Source organism: Triturus cristatus, chromosome 3_2, assembly GCF_964204655.1.
Source record: "Triturus cristatus chromosome 3_2, aTriCri1.1, whole genome shotgun sequence".
Lineage (NCBI taxonomy): Eukaryota > Metazoa > Chordata > Amphibia > Caudata > Salamandridae > Triturus > Triturus cristatus.
Genome location: NC_140584.1, coordinates 1072286780 through 1072308823, shown reverse-complemented (window position 1 = coordinate 1072308823; position 22044 = coordinate 1072286780).

Below are 22044 nucleotides of genomic sequence, written 5' to 3'. Positions count from 1 at the left end.
AGACTGTTGCTTGTGTTACTAGGGCACTGTGTTCCTGCAGTCAGCTATGATTCAGCTTCCGGACAGCATCTGTTACTGTGACTCTGTTGTGGGTTTCATGTGTGGGTCAATTGTTTACACAATGCCTGAGATCTGACATGTGATCTGTGTGTGCCCTTGATATGTGTTACAAATGCTGGTCTGACTCGACACATGTGGCTGGGGTATTTCAAACAAACACATGCAGCAGGGGACTCCAATTTGTGTGCCTCAGGAGTATGTATATCAAGTGTGTCACACTTGATTAGCCACCTGACTACTGTCCAGGGCTAAACACTGTTTCACGTAGACCTGGACAGTCATGCCTACTCGTGGGCATTTAGAAACACTCTGTAATCCCACTCCTGTGTATCAACTTACAGGTTGTGCTTAGTGACATGTACCTTCAGGAGTCTGCCTCTGTGTCATTGTGGTGTGGCTTCCTTTTCCGTACAACTGTGGTGTTCATGAGTTTGAGGGTCAGCAGGACATCTGAGATGTGACTATGAGAGACAAGACCTGTGTGACATATAGGTGAGTGATCACTTGACAGTGCACAATGGTGTATGCAACTGTGCACTTCAGGCAACTGTGTTACATGCACAGCAGACTGTGATGTGCTAATGTACAGGGAGTTGTGTTTGCAGAGACTCATATGTCTGTTTTGTATGATGTGGGGTCTTCTGGGTCCAGGATATGTTGTTTGCAGGGGATGGACAAGTGCACTTGTCAGCTGCAGAGTTTGCTTTACCCATGCCCTATGATTGTGACACAGTGCATACTGTTGTTGTCTGGATGCCCTACCCCTGTGACAGCAGACAGTGTTGCCTGACTTTCCAGGCATGCCAGTGCCATGGCATTTAACTTGCTACGAGTGATCATGCATTGTGTTCAAATGTACTCCATGCCCCACATTGTGGCATTGACTATCAGGACATGAGAACATCATAGTGTGTTTGTGGCATGCATCACAACCATGTGAAATGAGACTCTGACCATCCCTTCATCCTGACACCTGTACTGAGTCAGTGGCAAGAGATGTGATGTGTGTATAGTGACATACTCCTACATGTTCACGTGCATGTCCAACAAATGTGTATGTGGTGCATGTCGGCACATTGTGGCATTAGCATCCAACATGCAACAGACATATGGGTGCAAGTCCAGGTGGGATTTGAGTGCCATGGTTGATGATGAGACTGACAATTGGCTTATTCTAAACAGTGTGAGCACTTTGAGCAGTGTTCAGCTGATGATGCCAGGGCTTGCCCTGTGATGTGATGTACTCACTGTGGGGTGTGCAGTCAGTGCAGGTGACTGATGTTGTTCTCTTTTTTCCTAATTCTATCCAGATACATCCATGGCCACAGGAGGGGACAGCTCCATGGACCAGGAGGAGCCACAGAGCCTGACTGGGACAGAAGGCGAGGAGTCGGAGGGACCCAGTGGAACGGAGTGGAGCCACACCTAGGAGTCCTCAGCAACATCCACCCCAGCTGAGGGCCACAGCAGCTCGGAGGATGACTCCCTTGTGAAGGCGGGTGTCAGCAGCCACCAAACACCAGCGAGTGAGGCTGTCCCCGCTACCGCCCCAACCACCACCATCACCACCCTCCCATCGGGTCCCATCCCAGAGGTCCGTGGAGACTCCCGTGTTCGGGAGCATGTCTCCTTTGTGCCAGGCACCGCACCCCCACAGAAGCATCGTGATTGGCTCGGGGAGTCTGGGAGCCTGTGTGCTTCCTGCTTCTGAAGTCAACCGAAGAGGACCAAGAAATGGCAGCTAGCCTGCAGGTAAGTGATTTGGTTTTCTTCCATCCCCCAATCCGTCTCACCAACCCTGTTAATTAGTAGCCGCCACTGGTTGAGTGTAATGCTCAAGGCCCGAAGGTGTGCTCCAGTCATTGTGCTGAAGGTCTGGCACTGCAGCTAGAATTATAAGTGTTAGAAAAGTAAGGTAATGTTTGTCAGTGCTTACCAACACTAGTGCAGGTTTAGTTTGGTACATTGGATGGTAGCTTCTTGTTGTTGCCTTATGTTGTAAAGCGATCTTATTTCAATGGTTGCAGATGACAAGGTGAGTCAGCTAAGAACATTAATTTGTCCACGGTGCTATGGGGCTGATAATGATGAAGGTTGGACCGCCACCGACAGCCTGTTGGTGGCGGTCTCACCGCCATCGGAACCATGATATCCACCGCCATATTACCATGGCAGGAGGATAGGTGGCGGTCGAAAAATACCAACCACCACGCATCCAACGGCTCCTTGAGCCCTCCAGTGCGTTGGAGGGGAATCATATCCCTACAATGGTGGCAGTGCCTTCCAGGCACCGCCATATGGATTATGATGTCCCATTCTGCCCCCTTTTCATGCCGGTTAACCTCCCATGACAAGGCAGGCAGAAAGGGACTTTGGGGGCCCGTAGCAAGCCCCCTTTCCTCCTTGCTCCAAGCTGTGGTTTGTGGGGGGCACTGCGACCGGCGTGGTGGCAGTTGCATTGTAATGCCTATGTCGGGACTGATGACAGCCTGTCAGGCGGTCCCGTTTCCGATAGGGTGGCGGGCGGACGTAAGTCCACCTGCCAGCCTAATCAGTCCCATTAACACTTTAACGTGTGGACTCTGGCTACAATGCTGGACTCACCGACATTAGAATATAACCAAACAGTACAAGAGTATTTCCATTTTGAGTATTTTAAAATAAAATATTATTGGTCCTTTACTTCATATATCTGTTAGACATTGCAAGACAAAGTATTGTAATAAAATTAGAAAGCAGTAAGAGGCCAATCCACAGTGCACTCTAATAGTACATGAAGTGTGGTGATGAATTGTGACCCTGATCTAAGGCCTGAACTAAGTGGTCTTCACACCGTGCGACTCCCTATCAAAGTTCTTCACTTTAATTCAGCATGGAGAAGAGGCGAACGTTTACATATGCATATTCTGTAACCAGGTGGCCCACACTAGCTTTGGAACTGAGGTTGCAGCAGAGTCAAGACTCCAAAAATCGATAACATTCCTGTTGTGGCGCTAGTGCCACAGTAATCCTTTTTTTTGCTCCACAGAAGCATTCAAAGCAAAACATCTAAAGTAACTAACGAGAAAATGCCACACTCTGTGCACTATACATGAAATTAAAATAATTTGATATACTGCTACTTAATAGCGCAGAACATAATCTTATATCACCTTGGCTCAGCAATTAGGTTAATGCATTTCATAGAATGTATGTGGACGCACGCCCAGACTGGAGGTATTAACTCTGCAAGGAAACATTTGAGAATGTGTTTAGAATTTATGTATGGCTGATATTACATTTTATTCATTACTAGGCTGTTCTATTCATCACTTTTTGATTCACATTTGTATCGTAATTTAATATAATTATATGTGAAATTACTGCATTATTTAATTATCTTTTTCTTAAAATATGGTACTGGGAGCTACTCTAACTACACATGTGTGGGGAATGGTGCTCTTGTTGCAGTACCCCTCCACACATTTTGCATGCTTTTTGATGCAACTTTGACTGAGGTATACTGACTCCCTGCTAACCAGGTCCCCAGTACCAGTGTTCGTTCCCTAAAACTGTACCCTAATTTACATAACTTTAGCAACTCTTAAAAGCCTCTAGGAAAGAGTACCCCTGGTACATAGGGCATTGGGACTGAAGAGGGGCCACTGGTGCTGCAGCACAACCTGTGACACCCTGGGGACACCTCACTAAGAATATGCAAACTGTAATTGCAGAGAAAACTGAAGAGTCAACATGGCACACTGCCCTGTGTGCCATGCCCACATACATTGCATGAGGTATGGGTCGTCACCCCTACTGCAGGCCTTCAAGCCCTAAAGCAGGGTGCATTATATCCCATGTACAGACATATCTATCTGCATGAGCAAATATGACCCTACAATGTCAACTCCATTCTTGGATATTGTAACATGGAAGCCATAGAGAGTACATGGGCTGGATACTTGTCATCACAAGTTTCATACCTCCATGATGACTTCCCTGTACCCTAAGATGTTTGGTAGCAAACATCTTATATTAATAAATCCTCACTAAATGCACACAGGAGACACCTTAGTGGATCCCCATAAAACTCACCAAGGGAAAACACAGGATGAGCCACGCATGCCTTTTCCCCACAAGTGTAATCATGCTTGCCTGAACCACGCATATGTGTGGTTAAAGCAGAGAGCACTCTTGTGTCCGGATGGGTGGGGAGAGGAAGAGGAAGCACCAGAACTGAAAACTCAAGACACGTTCAGGTCAGTAGGGCTGGGGCCGGGTTGGGGGGGGGGGGTAGTTTTTAGGATTGGAGTCAGTCTTAGTGCTCAGGGTGGGGGATCAGGGTAGTTTTTGGAAGGGTGGAAGGGATTTTGGGCTCCAGACAGGAAGTTTTGAGGTAGTTTTAGGAGCTGGATTTGGGTTTGGGGGTTAGTTTTTAGGAGTTGAGGTTTAGGTTGGTTTTAGGGTTCGGGTGGGGGGTCAGGGCAGTCTTTTTAAAGGCGGCAGGGTTTTAGGGATCAGGGAGGAAGAAGGGGGTCAGGGTAGTTTTAAGGGTTAGGGCTGGGTTTGGGGGGAGATTTTAGCTGTGGCTGTTGGATTTAGGGCAAAGAACGGTGGTTGGGGTAGTCTTTTTTAAAGATGGCAATTTTTTAGGTTTCAGGACAGGGGAAGGGGCAGGTATAGTTTTAAGAGCGGTGAAGGGTCAGTTTAAAGGCTTGGGACTGGGTTCGGAGTAGTTTTTGGTAGGGGCAAGGATTTAGGCCTCAGGGCAGGGGGAGAGGTAGGGGGATAGGATTTTAGGGTTTAGGGCAGGAGGGGGAGGTCGGGGTAGTGGTGATCTTTACCATGCATATCCCTTTACCCATCATGCCTTTACAGTGCAATTGAGTGGTAAAGGCATGCATGGTAAAGGAATGCATGGTTAAGACCTATTTGTAGTTGAGACTGCATTGTAGAGGCATGCGAGGATCAGCCATCTGTCATACAATCCCTACCAAGCCCTGGGATGGCCTCGAACTCATCTTAGCTACCCCGGCCACCACCAGACATGTTTCTGACCTCATGGGTGAGAGCCAGTGCTCACAGAGGCCTGGAACAAAGCCTGCTCTTGGCAGAGGTGCTTTACACCTCCTCTAGGACAGGATGGCCTTCCAGATTGAGAAGCTTCAGGGTGATTCCGCCTTTGAAATATGAACCAGGCATCTCCAGACAGTGTAGGAGGCCAACCCCTATTTTCTGCTGCACATTTGGTGGGAGGACAGGTGGGAAAATTAATTAAATTAAGAAGTGGGTCTCCATTCAGTCAGCACCACCCCTACGGTGTGGCAGATGATATGAAGGCCACTTTTCATTTCCCTCCATCTTGGTTTGAGAAGGAATCAGACAATTAGGGTCAAGGTAGTGCCCCTTTCCACAAGAAGTGGTCACATAGAGGGTGTAGACACTCTCAAGGTTGATAGCCCATTGACTACAGTCACCCTGGATCATAAACGTTAGATTTGATGGACATAGAGAAGAAAAGGACAAAGAAGAGCTATTGACCAGAGGACTGAAGCCCTTTTGCACACTGCCCTGTGTGCCATGTCCACATACATTGCATGAGGTATGGGTCGTCACCCCTACTGCAGGCCTTCAAGCCCTAAAGCAGGGTGCATTATATCCCATGTACAGACATATCTGCATGAGCAAATATGATCCTACAATGTCAACTACATTCTTGGATATTGTAACATGGAAGCCATAGAGAGTACATGGGCTGGATACTTGTCATCACAAGTTTCATACCTCCATGATGACTTCCCTGTACCCTAAGATGTTTGGTAGCAAACATCTTAAATTAATAAATCCTCACTAAATGCACACAGGAGACACCTTAGTGGATCCCCATAAAACTCACCAAGGGAAAACACAGGATGAGCCACGCATGCCTTTTCCCCACAAGTGTAATCATGCTTGCCTGAACCATGCATATGAGTGGTTAAAGCAGAGAGCACTCTTGTGTCCGGATGGGTGGGGATAGGAAGAGGAAGCACCAGAACTGAAAACTCAAGACACGTTCAGGTCAGTAGGGCTGGGGCCGGGTTGGGGGGGGTAGTTTTTAGGATAGGAGTCAGTCTTAGTGCTCAGGGTGGGGGATCAGGGTAGTTTTTGGAAGGGTGGAATGGATTTTGGGCTCCAGACGGGAAGTTTTGAGGTAGTTTTAGGAGCTGGATTTGGGTTTGGGGGTTAGTTTTTAGGAGTTGAGGTTTAGGTTGGTTTTAGGGTTCGGGTGGGGGGTCAGGGCAGTCTTTTTAAAGGCGGCAGGGTTTTAGGGATCAGGGAGGAAGGAGGGGGTCAGGGTAGTTTTAAGGGTTAGGGCTGGGTTTGGGGGAGATTTTAACTGTGGCTGTTGGATTTCGGGCAAAGAACGGTGGTTGGGGTAGTCTTTTTTAAATGGGGCAATTTTTTAGGCTTCCCAACAGGGGAAGGGGTAGGTATAGTTTTAAGAGTGGTGCACAGTCAGTTTAAGGGCTTGGGGCTGGGTTCGGGGTCGTTTTTGGTAGGGGCAAGGTTTTAGGCCTCAGGGCAGGGGGGGAGGTGGGGTATAGGATTTTAGGGTTTAGGGCAGAAGGGGGAGGTTGGGGTAGTGGTGATCTTTACCATGCATATCCCTTTACCAATCATGCCTTTACAGTGAAATCGCGTGGTAAAGGCATGCATGGTAAAGGAATGCATGGTTAAGACCTATTTGTAGTTGAGACTGCATTGTAGAGGCATGCGAGGATCAGCCATCTGTCATACAATCCCTACCAAGCCCTGGCATGGTCTCTAACTCATCTTAGCTAGCCCTGCCATCACCAGACATGTTTCTGACCTCATGGGTGAGAACCAGTGCTCATAGAGGCCTGGAACAAAACCTGCTCTTGGCGGAGGTGCTTTACACCGCCTTTAGGACAGGATGGCCTTCCAGATTGAGAAGCTTCAGGGCGATTTTGCCTTTGAAATGTGAACCAGGCATCTCCAGGCTGTGTAGGAGGCCAACCCCTATTTTCTGCTGCACATTTGGTGGGAGGACAGGTGGCAAAATTAATTAAATTAGGAAGTGGGTCTCCATTCAGTCAGCACCACCCCTACGGTGTGGCAGATGATATGAAGGCCACTTTTTATTTCCCTCCATCTTGGTTTGAGAAGGAATTAGACAATTGGGGCCAAGGTAGTGCCCCTTCCCACAAGAAGTGGTCACATAGAGGGTGTAGACACTCTCAAGGTTGATAGCCCATTGACTACAGTCACCCTGGATCACAAACTTTAGATTTGATGAAAAGGACAAAGAAGAGCTATTGACCCGAGGACTGAAGCCCTTTTGCAGAAAATTGGTGCCAAACCCTCCCTGCTGACTTTTGTTTTTTGTGGGCTGTTTCTTCCTGCAACTGTGAGGCCTCAAAGAACCCTGGAGCTCCTCCAGCCTTCTACAAATCACCAAATAACCAAAACCTTCTTTAGAGTGGAGGTACCGCTCCCCTGCAGCCACAGCCAGCAAACCACAAAATCCAGTTTTACCAACTTGCTGCTCCCCTGTGACTCCGACACATAATTCATACCAAAAGCTGTACACTAGCTTTGGAGGGTCAGATCTGTCACCTTCCCAAGTTTGGACCCACCAAGACCTATCGGACCCATGGCGCAGTAATGACCAGAGTACCAGAGTCTCTGTAGCATTCACTGAGATGAAGAGTCCAATCCGAGACTCTAACTGCCCATAAAGCAAGCACCCATTGAGGGACATTGAGGCACCTGAGATCCACTTTGTGAGTAACCCACCTGTCCGGGAATCACCTCTCCAAGCTGCCTGTTCCTACCCCGAGGACATCTTGACACACACCACCCGCTTGACCTATCTGCTCTGCACCTGGCCCACCTGGCCTTAGTAATGATGATCCAGCTGTGCTCTCATGGTCATGAGACCCTTGCAACCTTCCTCCTTGGGTGGGACTCCCTCAGACTTACCTTTAAGTCCCTTTGTGCAGTGTGTTTTCAAGTGGCCCCTTCTTCTTAGGGCATCAGCTAACACCGACTCCAGCTGAATCCAGAATACTCCCAAGAATCCTCTTGTGGCAAATTGGGCCTGGCCCAGATACCTACTCAAATTCCAAAGGTGAACCTTGAAATTCAACTGGTTATTTTAGATCATTTTTCAATTTTCTCACATTGACCTCAATGGTTCAAAATTGTGCACAAAAGTAATTCATTTTGTGAACTTGAAAAATTCATATCTTAAAAAGTACTTCCTGTGGAACGAATTTCTTCGTCTGACAAATTACATAAAAATCTGTGTTATTTTTATTAATTGGTCTCTGATTTCTTCTTGAGTGGGTTTCTCAAAGCACAACTCTCTGTTAAGCCTAACTGCTCGCCCGCGCTACCACAAATTGAGCTTTATTATTATCTACTTTTGCCTCTGTATACCAATCTGGGTCTCACTGGAATCTCTGCACAGTGTACTTCATTTTAGTGCACTATATAGAGAGCTAGCATCCTACAACTTGGACATCTGTTTGAGATTTGTAGACTATTCTACGCGGATGACTTGGTGCTGATCAGCCGGACTCCGATAGGCTTACAGCGACTGTTAGATATCACCTCACAATACTCTAAAATAAACAAACTCAGTATCAATCAAAAAAAAACTAAAGTCATGTGCATAACTAATGGTAAAAAGAAATCATCGACCAGTTGGTTCCTGGACTCAAGGAAGCTGGACGTTACAAGAAAATACAGATATCTGGGGGTCATCTTAGACCCCAGCGGCAGCTTTAAGCCACAATGCGAGGAAATAAAAAAGAGAGGACTAATTACAGCGGTATCTCTAAGAAACTTAAAAAATAAGATCACTGGACCAAACCTCGTTCCTTTAATAAAGGTGATTCAGGCAAAACTGATTCCATCTATCACCTAAGGAAGCGAAGCGATGAGAGGAAGGGACGCCAAAACGGTAGACGGAACAGTAACAAGAGCCCTGTGCATGATCTTTGGCTTGCCAAGGTACACTTCACCCGCGCAGATTAGACTCGAATTTGGGCTGGTAAAGGAAGAGCTGGCACGTAAAGGAGTATAATTAAAAAGCTGGTATAAAATAAGCAGGGTAGAAGCAAACACACTCAACGCTCTCCTTTGGAAGGAACTGCAAATTAAAGAAAACTGCCCGCAAGGCTTTTCCTGGAGGACGCAATAAACCTAGGGGTGCGTCAACTGTGGGATCTACAAGGGCCTTTGGCTGGTTTCAAAAAAGCAGTAAATAACATCGTTAGAAAAAAATCTCTCCTGCAGGACAAAGCTTTACTGACGGAGCGAGCTCTTGGTTGGCTAACTATACAATCTTACTTCAAACTTAGGCCACAATCATATCTTCAGACCAGCTTCACCAAAAAAACTAAAGAGAAATTTCTGAAATATCGCCTAGGACTATTGCCGTCTGCAGACCAAATGGCCCCTTGGCTGCGTCTCTCAATGCCAGCAAAGTGCCGCCTTTGTGGGAATGACGAAGAAAACATCTTACACCTTATTACCATCTGTAAGGAGCTGTTGCAAGATCGCCGGAATCTTTTGAGACCACGATTTTACAAAAAACGAATCCGGTCATGCAGGCAAGCGGTCCTGGCATGTTTTTCGGGTGACGAAGTTCAATTGAGTTGCCGATTGGTAAAATATATTGAAGTTGCAGAAGCCCACCTTAACAAAAAGAAAGAACAAACTGAAAAAGTTAAATTGATGGAACCCAGTGCATCACTTGCATCCTCAGAGCTAAAATATTCGGATAATAATGAGGGCTCAACTGGCACCTAGGAGCCCACTGGAACTCAACGCTAAAAAGAATAAGCATACGGGGATGAGAACGTCTTGCTACCCATGCGGATCACGGACTGCAATAATCAAATGCATCCTGAACGGGAAAGTAGGTCAGCCTAATTATGTAAAGATCCTCAATGGCAACAAGAAGTAACTCAGCAGTGGGCCAATTTTCCTTCCTGCTTGCTTTTTTTAATAGTTTTAGTTTTAGCATTTTTTTAATTGTAGCTTTTTACATCATACCACAGTATTAATATATTTTTTTATGCTGCTATATACACACAAAACAGTTTTTATTGATGTTGGTTTGTAGTGGTTTTTATTATCTGTACAATAAAGTATTACCTTACCTATATAGAGAGCCAGCGTCCTAAAACTTGGACATCTGTTTGAGATTTGTAGACTACGATAGACTATGGTAGCCCCCTTGCTTTCAAGCATCTATTTAGGTTTTCCTAAACTTTTCCTCTAACAATTACATATAGTCTGTGAGGATAAATGTATGTTTTGTTCTTTCATGACTTCATATGCGCTTTGTGAAGCAACCTGACAACATACTGATCAAAAATTGGTTTTAAACGGTGATGTTCTGATCTTAGTGTATAGCTCAAAGCACCTGTGTGCTATTCACAACCATATTTTTAGTTGCTTAACATTATCTGAATAGGCCACTCTTTTAGAGCGTTATCATTTTGGCTGCAGAAATCAAAAGGAGGGTAAATCTATGGAGAATTATATCACTGCTTTAAGAAAGTTAACTTCCTACTGTAAGTTTGGAGCTCTGATAGAGGAAAGTATACAGGATCAATGTATGCTCGGATGCAGTACGGATAGAGTGAGGGATGATTTGCGGCAAAAGGATATACTTTCTTTAGATGAGGTCCTTTTAATTGCTAAGCAAATAGAGCATTCTCTTAAATGCGCAGAAGTTATCAGAAAAGATGAAGCAAAGGGTGACACTATTCATATGGTGAAACATCCCATGAAGGAAAAAGACAAAAAGAAAGGAGATGAATAACAAAGTTGAAAATAAAAGTGTATACCAACCTAAATGCTTTAGGTGTGGCAACCTTGGTCATTAGGCGATTGATAAAAAGTGCCCAGCAACTAAAGCTGTTTGCAATAACTGTAAGAAAACAGGGCATTTTCCCACTGTCTGTAAAGCAAAAACCATCAAAGGGAAAGTAAATGAAGTCAATGATGGAGGCAGCAGTAATAGTGAGGTGAAGAAGGATTTTGACTGTGATCAAATTGTGTTACAAGTGACAGGGAGTGGAAGCAAGAGTCCATTGGATGAAGTGATTGTTGAGGATGGAAGAACATGCGTTTTATTTGATTTTGGGAGCCAAGATAAGTGTTGAAATATTTTACTTACAATAGGTTAAAGACAAAGTCAAGGTCTTAAACCTGATATTAGGCCATGTGCAGTAATGAGAACATCGAGGGTAAAAAAATTCGACTTACCATAATATTGAGTTAAAAATATGGATGGAAATATCGTGTGCAAAAATATCATTGTCAAGAATATTGATTTGAAGGTAAGCAATATTGATTTTAATAGAAGTTATTACTATTGTTTACAAAAATATAGGTGCCGATTCCGATCCAGCAAAACCCGGGTACGAACCGTCGGACGGAGCGTTTTCTCCGTCTGACTCGTACCCGGGAGAACCACCTTACAAACCCGCAAGTACGATTCGTACAGAAACACCATTTCCATACGAATCGTAAAAAACACCGACCGGCTAAAATATACCCACAATTCCGATCCGGGACACCGCGTACGCGACATTCGCACGGAGTCAGGCAGCGTTTTATGGATCAGCAAGTACGATTCATACCCACAGCACTTCACACGGCAATATTTTTCGGGATCCAAAAAGTGCCGGAAAAGCTAAGTACGCCGCGATGCACGACGAAAAGGGGGCCCGGTACGCACCGTACCCCCATCCCTACACGTCCGCACCGTACCCCCAGCCCCCCATGTACGCACCGTACCCCAGCACGCATACGTGTACGTGCCGTACCCCACATCTGTACCACAGCCCCGTACCTGTACGCACCGTACCCCCACCCCCGTATGTACGGTGCGTACCCCCCATATGTACGTTGCGTAACCCCACCCCATAGGTACGGTGCGTAACCCCGTATGTATGGTGCGTACCCCCACCCCCGTATGTATGGTGCATACCCCCACCCCCGTATGTACGGTGCGTACACCCCGTATGGACGGTGCATACCCCCACCACCCCATGGACGGTGTGTACCCCCACCCCATAGGTATGGAGCGTACCCCCACCCCCGTAGGTATGGTGCGTACCCCCACCCCCCCTATGGACGGTGCGTACCCCCACCCCTTAGGTATGGAGTGTACCACCACCCCCATATGTATGGTGCGGACCCCCAGCGCTATGCGCTGGGGGTCCGCACCATACATACGGGGGTGGGGGTACGCTCCGTACCTACGGGGTGGGGTGGGGGTACACTCCGTGCCTATGGGGGTGGGGTGGGGGTACGGCACGTACATGGGGGGGCTGGGGCTACGGCGTGTACTTGGGGGGGTGGGCTGGGGGGGGTGTTCGGCGCGTATGCGGGCACATGTTTGGACGTCTCCATGGTTGCTATGGGAGTTCGCTCCGTACAGTGTTTTTTCCATACGGTTGTGCATTCGGACGGACGGGACGGATCGTACTTGCGCGCTCGGACTTCAGTTTACCGATTCGTACATAAAACTGTCCGGGGACGCGTCGGACACTTTTTCCGACCCGAGGACGTGTCGGGGAATTTTCCAAATGCGATTCGTATGGATTTTTTAACATACGAATCGTACTTGCCAGTTTGTACGGGACTTGTACGATTCGTGCGTAAAAAAATACGGATACGATTCGTACGGGGAATATTTTTAACGGATCGGAGTCGGCACCTTAGTTGTTTAAAATATCGATTTTTTAATCAGTGTTATGTATCTTAGTATATATTTTAAATGTCTGTGATGTGTTTTTTGTCTAAGTATTGTTTATGTTTTTTATATATGTGTCAATTATTAGCAGTTATTAATTTTATTTTAATTAAATTGTGTGTTTTGTATTTCCATAGTGGGTTGCAGGTTTATAGGGGAATAGGGTGGGAAGTAATTTAATTATAATTAATAATGAATATTTTTAATTTATTAATATTTATTCAATTGAGATGTTATAATGTTAATTGTGTTTGTAATTTTTTGGGGTAAATTTTAGGTGCGAGTTGTGGTGTTTATAGGGGTAAAGTGTGGAGAGTAATTTATTTTTAATTAAGTAATAATTATTTGTTAATTAAGTTTAATTAATTAATTGACAATTAATTATGGTAAGTGTGTAATTATTTTTAGGTGTGGGTTGTGGGATTTATAGGGGTAAATGGTGGGAAGAAATGTATGTTTAAAAAATTAATAATTAGTTGATCATTAATCTTAATTAACGAATTGATATCTAATTAGGGTAATTTTGATTTTCTTTGTGTGTGGGTTTTGCTTTTATAGGGGCAAAGGGTGAGGAGTATATTAATTTTACTTACTTTATAATTAGTTGTTAAATGCTATTAATTTTTTATTGAAAATAAGTTTTCATTCTGTAATTAATTTTTTTACAGTTTAATTTTAGCTGTGTTTTGTGGGGATAATGAGGGCAAAGTGTGGGAATTTAATACATTTGTATGAATTTTAATTTGTTTTTTCATTAATTATGTCTTTAATTAGTAATTAATTATGTTAATTATGGAAGTACATTTTGTTTTAAATGTAGATGTGGGTTGTGAATTGTGTTGTGTTATAGGGTAGGAAATCAAAAAAAATGTAATTATTTTTATTTTTGTTTCTAAATGTTTTCTAATTAAAAATATTAATTAGTTTGAAAATTATTTTTTGTTTATTTTATTTAATGTATTATTTGTAGGTATTTGTCATCTGTATTCAACATTATAATATCTCTAAATTGTTTACATTTTTATTATTAAATATATTTGTATTTACATTTTTAATATATTTCTTTAAAAAAATAGTGTGTTTTTAAATTGTTGTTAATATTCTGTTTGTTTTTAATTTTGAACTGACTAGAGTGGGAATATTAATTGTTACCCCCTCCACAATTCAACACATTCCCTACTTTTACACTTATTGGAGTGGGAATAGTAATTTGTGCCCCTCCGCTATTCAACACTTTCCCTACTGTTACACTCACTGGAGTTTGAATAGTAACTTTTTCTCCTTTGTTATTCAACACTTTTGCTATTTTCCACTCACTGGAGTGGGAATAGTATTTTCTACTCCTCCACTATCCAACACGTCCCCTACTGTTGCACTGACTGGAGTGGGATTAGTAAATTGTTTCCCTCCGCTATGCAACACTTTCCTTACTGTTGCACTCACTGGCGTGGAAATAGTAATTTTTACCCCTCTGCTAACCAACACTTTCCCTACTGTTGACCTGACAAATAGTAAATGTAATTCCTCTTCTATCCAACACTTTCCCTACTGTTGCACTCACTAGAGTGGGAATGGTAATTTTTACTCCTTCGCTATCCAACACTTTCCCTACTGTTGCACTGACTGGAGTGGGAATAGTAGATTTTAACCCTCCGCTATCCAACACATTCCCTACTGTTGCACTGACTGGAGTGGGAATAGTAATTTGTATCCCTCAGCTATCCAACACGTTCCCTACTGTTGCACAAACTGGAGTGAGAATATTAAATCTTAGCCTTCCGTTGCCCAACACTTTCCCTACTGTTGCACTGACTGTAGTGGTAAATTTAAGTTTAAAGATGTGTAAATATTTTAATGTTTTAATTTATATTAGGATGTTTTTTTCATTAGATTTCATGTTATTGGTATATATATATATATATATATATATATATACATATATATATATATATATATATATATATATATATATATATATGTATATATATATATATATATATATATATATTATCTACTGGCAGTCGCCAGTAGATAGTTATAGTTAGGACCGAGTTCCCATAGGAAATCTGAAAATTCTATTTTGAATAACTTTGGCGCCGGTTGACTTATCTTCGTGAAATTTTAAAAACTAATGGGGCGCTCCGCTCAGCTCCTACCCTCAAAGTCTCAGGGTGATTCGTCAAGCGGGGGCTGAGAAAAAAGGGGGGTCCCAAAACGCGTTTTCCCCATGCATTTTCCCTTAGGACCTTTAGTCGAAGGTACAGCCCGAACGGCTGAACAGAATTACTTGAAATTTGGCAAAGAGGTAGTCCTCAGGTCAGGCATGTGCCTTTTGCATATATGGTGTCAATCTGTTCAGTAGTTCCTGTGAAAATTGCAGTTAAAAGTACATAAATACCTATATGCGCGCACCGTGCGCGCACCGTGTGCGCAAAGTGCGCGCAACATAATGTCCGCGAGCGTAATTCTGATTGGTGGTTAGATGTCAGTCAACATTCGAATCGGTCGAAATCAGGAAGTGTCGGACGCCATTTTGTGTGCGACAGTGAAAAAGAAAGGTGGAGAACGTGAAAAGGGGGCAGGGTAGAGAGTTCCTGACCCCCTAGCCTTTGTCAGGGGGTCCCTGAAGGACCCCGAAGGGTGAAAAAAACATTTTAGTTATTTTTCAAAAAATCGCGAGCACCGTGAAAAACCCTTAAAGAAAAAAACATTTTAAACTGTTTATAAGTTTATAGAAGATATTAACTATGCTGTTCGACTTTATCCAAATTAAAAAAAAAGAGCTGAGCCATTCCATATTACAGGATACAGTCAATCTATAACTATATACATAGGTAGTTTATTGTAAAATAAACATATAAAAAATATAATAATACATACATAAATTAGCATTTAAAAAACCTTACAAATTCACTAAAAAAACCATAGGTTTCACACACATTATAGTTAGAAATTAGCATTTAAAAAACCTTGCAAATTCACTGAAAAAACCATAGGTTTCACACACGTTATAGTTAGGAATTAGCATTTAAAAAACCTTGCAAATTTACTGAAAAAAACATAGGTTTCACACATGTTATAGTTAGCTGGACATTTCACTCGTAAAAAACCATTGAAATTTCCCCGTTACACTTAGTTCAGATAACTATAACTCGTGCGACCGCAACCCACTGCTGATGACGTCACATATTACATCACTCATGACATGGTCAGTGACATCACTCATGACATCACTGATGACATCTCACATGACATCACTGATGACATCACTGATGACATCATCCTTGTGATAGAGTGGCGGTCGCGCGAGTTATAGTTATCTGAACTAACTATAACCGGGGAATTTCAATGGTTTTTTACGAGTGAAATGTCCAGCTAACTATAACATGTGTGAAACCTATGGTTTTTTCAGTGAATATATATACACATGTATGTATATCCAAACGCAATGTGCCCAAAGCATGAGGCGCCCACACGACGTGCATTAATTCATTTATTGACTGACTTGCAGAGCATTTGGCGTTATTTGGTAAGCGAATCAGCATTAGTTCATTGCCTTTAAAGTTCAATTTCTTCTCATTATTCCTCTCGTCACACGCGTTCTGGGCTCTTCTTGCCCTTTGGCAAATTGTGAACTGACTGCGAGGTTCTACCACACACCTGCGTGGCTTAAAATGTCCCGCCCTGATGGGCGTATGCAGCATTGCATTCTGGATGAATGAGTTCACTGTTTGTATTTATTTGCAGATTCTTATATAATTTTAAAATTATGAAATAAATTAAAATTATTAGTTTATACAAAATAATTAAAGTAAATATATATATTATTTTTTATGTATGTGTTTTTTAATTGATTTTATTTGTGATATTTGTTAAAATGTATATTAAACCAATTTTTTTAAATTAATTTTATTATCTAATATATTTAATATTTATACATTTGATATTTTGTACAACTTTATTTTTTACATCGATTATTTTTTTTCCGATATTTTTGTACGGACCAGTTTAGCTATAGGGAGTCGATATTTTTGCATTCTTTATTTTTACCCCGATATTTTTTTCATCTATATTTTTAAGGTCGATATTCTGTCAGCAAACCCCATGTGTGTATGGGTATTTTTGGAGACTGCTTGAGTACAAAGATAGATATGCTAGTGCAAAATTATACATATCACAAAAGAGAGACAGCATTCTGAGATTGTTTCCTCAGAGAGACCTGGGGCTGATGCTAGACCCCAACAGCGATCCCTCCATTGTGTTGAAGGACGGTTTTCAAGTGAAGAAGGTGGATATGCAAGACGATTCTGGGGATGCATTTGCACATGGGTTGAAAAAAGATTTTCCTACAGTGTTCAATGATGAACTTGGATGCCTCTGTGATTATGTTCATAGCATATGTTTAGTCAGTAGCGCAAAACTGTTTTCTGGAAAGGTGTGTGGTGTTCCATTGCGGTGAGAAAAGAGATGAGAGCAGAGTTGTAGAAGGTTAAGATCGATGGGATCCTTAAGGAAGTGGAAGGGACACAGTAGTTAGCTCCGGTGGTGGCTTCCAGGAGGGCAAATGGGAGTCTGCGTCTATGTGTGGACTTAAGCAAGTTAAATAAGCATGTGGTGGTGGAAAGTACCCACTGCCCATGATCACAGACATGCTTATGTTGCTGCAAGGCGCTAAAGTCTTTTTTAGCATAGATCCCAGGTCAGCTTACCACCAGATCAGGCTTGATGTAGAATCCAGGGATCTTACTGCATTTATAACACTGTTTGGTACATTTAGGTTTGCCAAATTACCTTTTGGTTTGGTATCTGCGGCCTCAGTGTTTCAGAGGGCCCTCAAAAAAGTACTGAAAGGATGGGAGGGCATGATATTTACCAGAATGTTGTGTTGGTCTTTGGCAAAGATAATGATGAACCGGACAAGAGGGTCAACCAAGTATTAGGGATGTTAGATCAGTTTAAACTTACCATTAGGATGGATAAATGTAGGTTTAGGAAATTGTCCATTAATTATTTAGGCCACACAATAACTGGAGAGGGTGTAATGCCCAAGGAGGATCTCGTGGAGGCCATACTGAAGTCCACCACGGAGTAATTGATGACATTTCTTGGAATGGCGGAATATTATAACAAGTTTGTGATAGGATTTGCTGAGATATGTGTGAACATGAGAGGTTTACTATGCAAAGGGGTTGAGTTTGTCTGTACTGAAGCATGTGAGGCAGAGTTTGAATAGGTTAAAAGGAGATTGAGCAAAGCTCCCAAATTATGGAGTTTTGACCTTGGCAGTAAATCCATGCTGGTTACTGATGCTACCATGAAAGGTTTGGGAAATATTTTACAGCAAGAGGCAAGGCGTTCTGAGAATGTAGTTCTGTTTCTCTTGCATAGCCTTCGAGTGGCAGAATTGCGTTATTCTGTTATTGAGAGGGAGGCTCTGGTGGTTCATTAGGTAGTTGAGAAATTGAATAATCTTTTGTGGGGTAGCCGATTCGAAGTTCGCACAGATAATAAGCCATTATGTGAATATTTAAAAACAAAGGAATTGATGCAGTTTCAGGAAGGATCTTGACATGGGTTGTTGCTCTACAGGAGTATGATTTTGAGATAAAGTACTTACCTGGTGTGAAGAATAAAGTGGCGACCACACTCGAGATTAGTGAAAGTCAATGAGGGGGGCCAGTGTGGTTTGTGGTGATAAGAACAATAATCTGGTGTTCAAAATTGAGTGTGATGGTCTCACAGAAGAGAAGTGGCATGATATGTGTGTGTTAGATGAGAAAATGCTAAATGTTTTGGATTTGTTGAGGGAAGGTTGGCACTCTTAAAGTAAAGGGTGTCTCTGAGAAATATGGCATGTAAAGAGATGAATGGATTGTTGTTTAAGGGCACCAGATTGGTTTTGCCACTTTTCCTTCGGTATGAGCTTTTGGTTTTAGCACATGCGGGTCATCAGGGCATGTAGAGCCTGCTACGGAGTGCCCTTAGGCTATTACAACATTCTGCCCTAAAGGGCAGAATGTTTTAATTTGTTGAAGTCCCCTCGGGCTCCATGAGGCCTTTGTTCACAGCTGCTGCTGTGAATAAACATTGGAATGTCAATGCTCCAGACTTCTACATGACATTAGAAGCCCTGAGCATTCTATTGTCTTCAATGGAGCACTCAACATTCCAATGTTCTAGAATATAGGAGCTCTAATATGATCTTCTTAAGCCTCAATTTCTCTACTGTTCCTCCATAGCTTTAAACACCCGGGGAATCTAAAATCCTACTCACTGCTGTGCTGAAGCATGCCCCCAAAGTAAGCATGCCACCCAGTAACTATGGTATGTAATGGCTGTGACAGGCCCATGTTTGTTGCTAGAGGATAAACCATGCATCAATGCTACTTGTCTAGAAGTTGAACTGTCTGAGTGTATCCAGCTGTTCCTTTGATTCATATTAGATTCATATGTACCTGCTCACTACGAGGCATGCTCCTATTTGATGCAATATTCCCAATGGACCTTTGAAGACAAAGTTAACTGTGAAAGCTGTTTCCAGTTAACTCAGCACCTTCATGTGTCTATAAACGCTTGAGTGTAACGGTTGAAGCACCGTGGCTATTACAGTTTACAATACAGTATGCACCAAAAGGATCCCATTGTTAATTTAACAGGAGCTAACAGGTTTCCATGTCCCCTACTGGTAAATAAAAATGTGCTAAAATCTGCTAAGAGATAGAGGAAAGGATAGACGTCAAGGTTTCTTCTAACTTATGATTAGGGCTCCTGATTTTATGGCATTTCCAACTGTATTTATCCATATTTATATTCACTGAAAAAACCATAGGTTTCAGGGGCGTTATAGTTAGCTGGACTTTTCACTTGTACAAAACCATTGAAATTCCCCCGTTATAGTTAGTTCAGCTAACTATAACTCACGCGCCCGCAATGCACTGCTGATGACGTCACATATTACATCACTCATGACATGGTCAGTGACATCACTCATGACATCACTGATGACATCTCAAATGACATCACTGATGACATCACTGATGACATCATCCAGTGAATGTGTGTTTTTCTGAAAATTACATATGTTTTATATATGTATATCTCAAGGTCGATGGAAGAATAAATGGGTATATAAGTGTCTAAATGGATGATTTGTTTTTTGAAAAATTGCTTGTAGAACTGACTGATTAAGTGTATCTTAGTGCTGGGACTAATGGAGGCTGTGCTGGGCCTAATCTCTTGTTTTTTTTGGCTGTGGAACACAGGACACCGAAAGAAGGAGTGACACGCCTATTGGGACGTCAAAAGGGAAGAGGATGCCGAAAGGGAGGACATCACACGCCGAAACGCCGGCGAGACTCCACGCGAGCCTCGTCTCTCCAGTGTCTCTCAGGCTTCTTGCGGCTCCCGGCTATAGATCCCTGGTTCCTGGTCCAAATTCCAGCCGGACACAACGTCGACAAACTGACCTCGGGGGCAGGGAGGGAGCCGAGTGGAGCTTGCTTTAGGCGCTTAGAGGTGCGGGCGTAGGCGAAGCCCTGGTGTCGCGGCTGTCTCTCTGCGGCTGGTGCGGATTGCTTCTCCTTGGGGGGAGGCCGCTTGCCATGCTCCTCACTCCTCCCTCAGTTGCTTCATTCTCTTAACTGGTTAACAACCCTGCTCTGGGAGCTCATTGTCGCATTTTAAATCTTGAACTGTTCTAAGTTTGCATTGGAGTCTCTCTACCCCAGTGGACTGAGTCGTTCTGTTGACTGGACTTGGTGTTTCTTTGGGGTATTAACGTCGGCGGGACTGTGAGGACCAGCAACCCGCATTCATTCTCACTCTCAGCTGTGCCTCTTCCCACTCGCCCGCCCAGACCAAGGACGGGCCCGTTTAAGCTCGGAGGAGACCAGACCGGACCAGATTGGGCCTACCCTCTTTTATCTGCTTCCCCGGGGACCTAATCTGTAAGTACTTTCTCTATGAGGTTTATTTACCTACATTATCATGGCCCAGAGGGAGAGCAGAAGCAGAGCGGTTAATGGAAATCTAACTGGGACTTTGGACAACTTTATCATTAGAGCTAATGCTGTATTAGATCAGGGATCACGCTGATGGAGCGGCGGGTCTCACAAGATTTAGCCATTCGCTAGAAGGTCTTCCATGGGGTATATTGCTAATGCACAGACACCTGAACCCCATGGACAAACTAGCGGTAATGGTGCCCCTGTGATCTCTGAAACCATATGTATTTCATCGGCTGCCCGAGATCTGGATTATACTCCCCCGGGGGAGCAGTCCATGGTTTCGGATTTATTAGTGTCATCATCCCACATGCTACCTACGGTGGTTAGTCCTGCTAAGACTTTTAATACCAGGCAATTTCGGGAGAGATGTCAAGGGGCGATTCCAAAGCGTAAACAAGGGCAGGTTTATGCCAATGGTGGTAAGAAAGGGAAGACGTCCAAAAAATTGTATAATACCGAAGCTGCAGCCAATGTTAGGGAGCAGGCTGTTACTAACCCCCCGGATACCTTAGCCGCACCAGTAGAACATTTAACATGTACAGGAGTGGTATCCCAGTGTGAGGGCAATAGTGTGGGGGTAAGGGCGATGATGGAGGACCCCATTTTGGAGGACCCCATTTTGGTTAAAATGGGTGACTTATTTAGACTCCTCCTTCGCCCAGTTGAACATAGATTAACAAAGATTGAACAATAGCTTAATAAGATTGAGCTTGTATCACTGGAAATTGTAGATTCCCTAAAAAAGGAAACCATGCCTAGGGATATTGTACCATCAACTGGCTTTCGGGGGGGGAATGTTGTCATAGAACCTATACCCTCTTCAGTTCCTACCATAGTTTTACCGGCCCTAGTTGCTCCTTCACCTATGACACCAGTGGTAGCAGCAACTAAGAACCCAAGGGAGTGCAAACCGGTTCAGCCCAAAGAGGGAGCCGGGGCTTTAATATCAACTATCATTGACCTGCCCCCGGAAGCGAGCCCATATTTGGTTGTTCTAACAGGGGTCCCTGAATTGAGTAAGCCATGTCAAGAATCATTTATGGCCTTAAAGAATAAAGTTGCTGACTGACTTAATAAATTCAGACCACTACCCCCGCACATTTCTAGTAAAATACTTATGGTACGGAGGGTGTCTTGGGTGGGACATTTGGCTAAGGATATTAGGGGTGATTGTGTCCTTGTTAACTTTAGGGACCCTAGGACTGTGGAGTATAT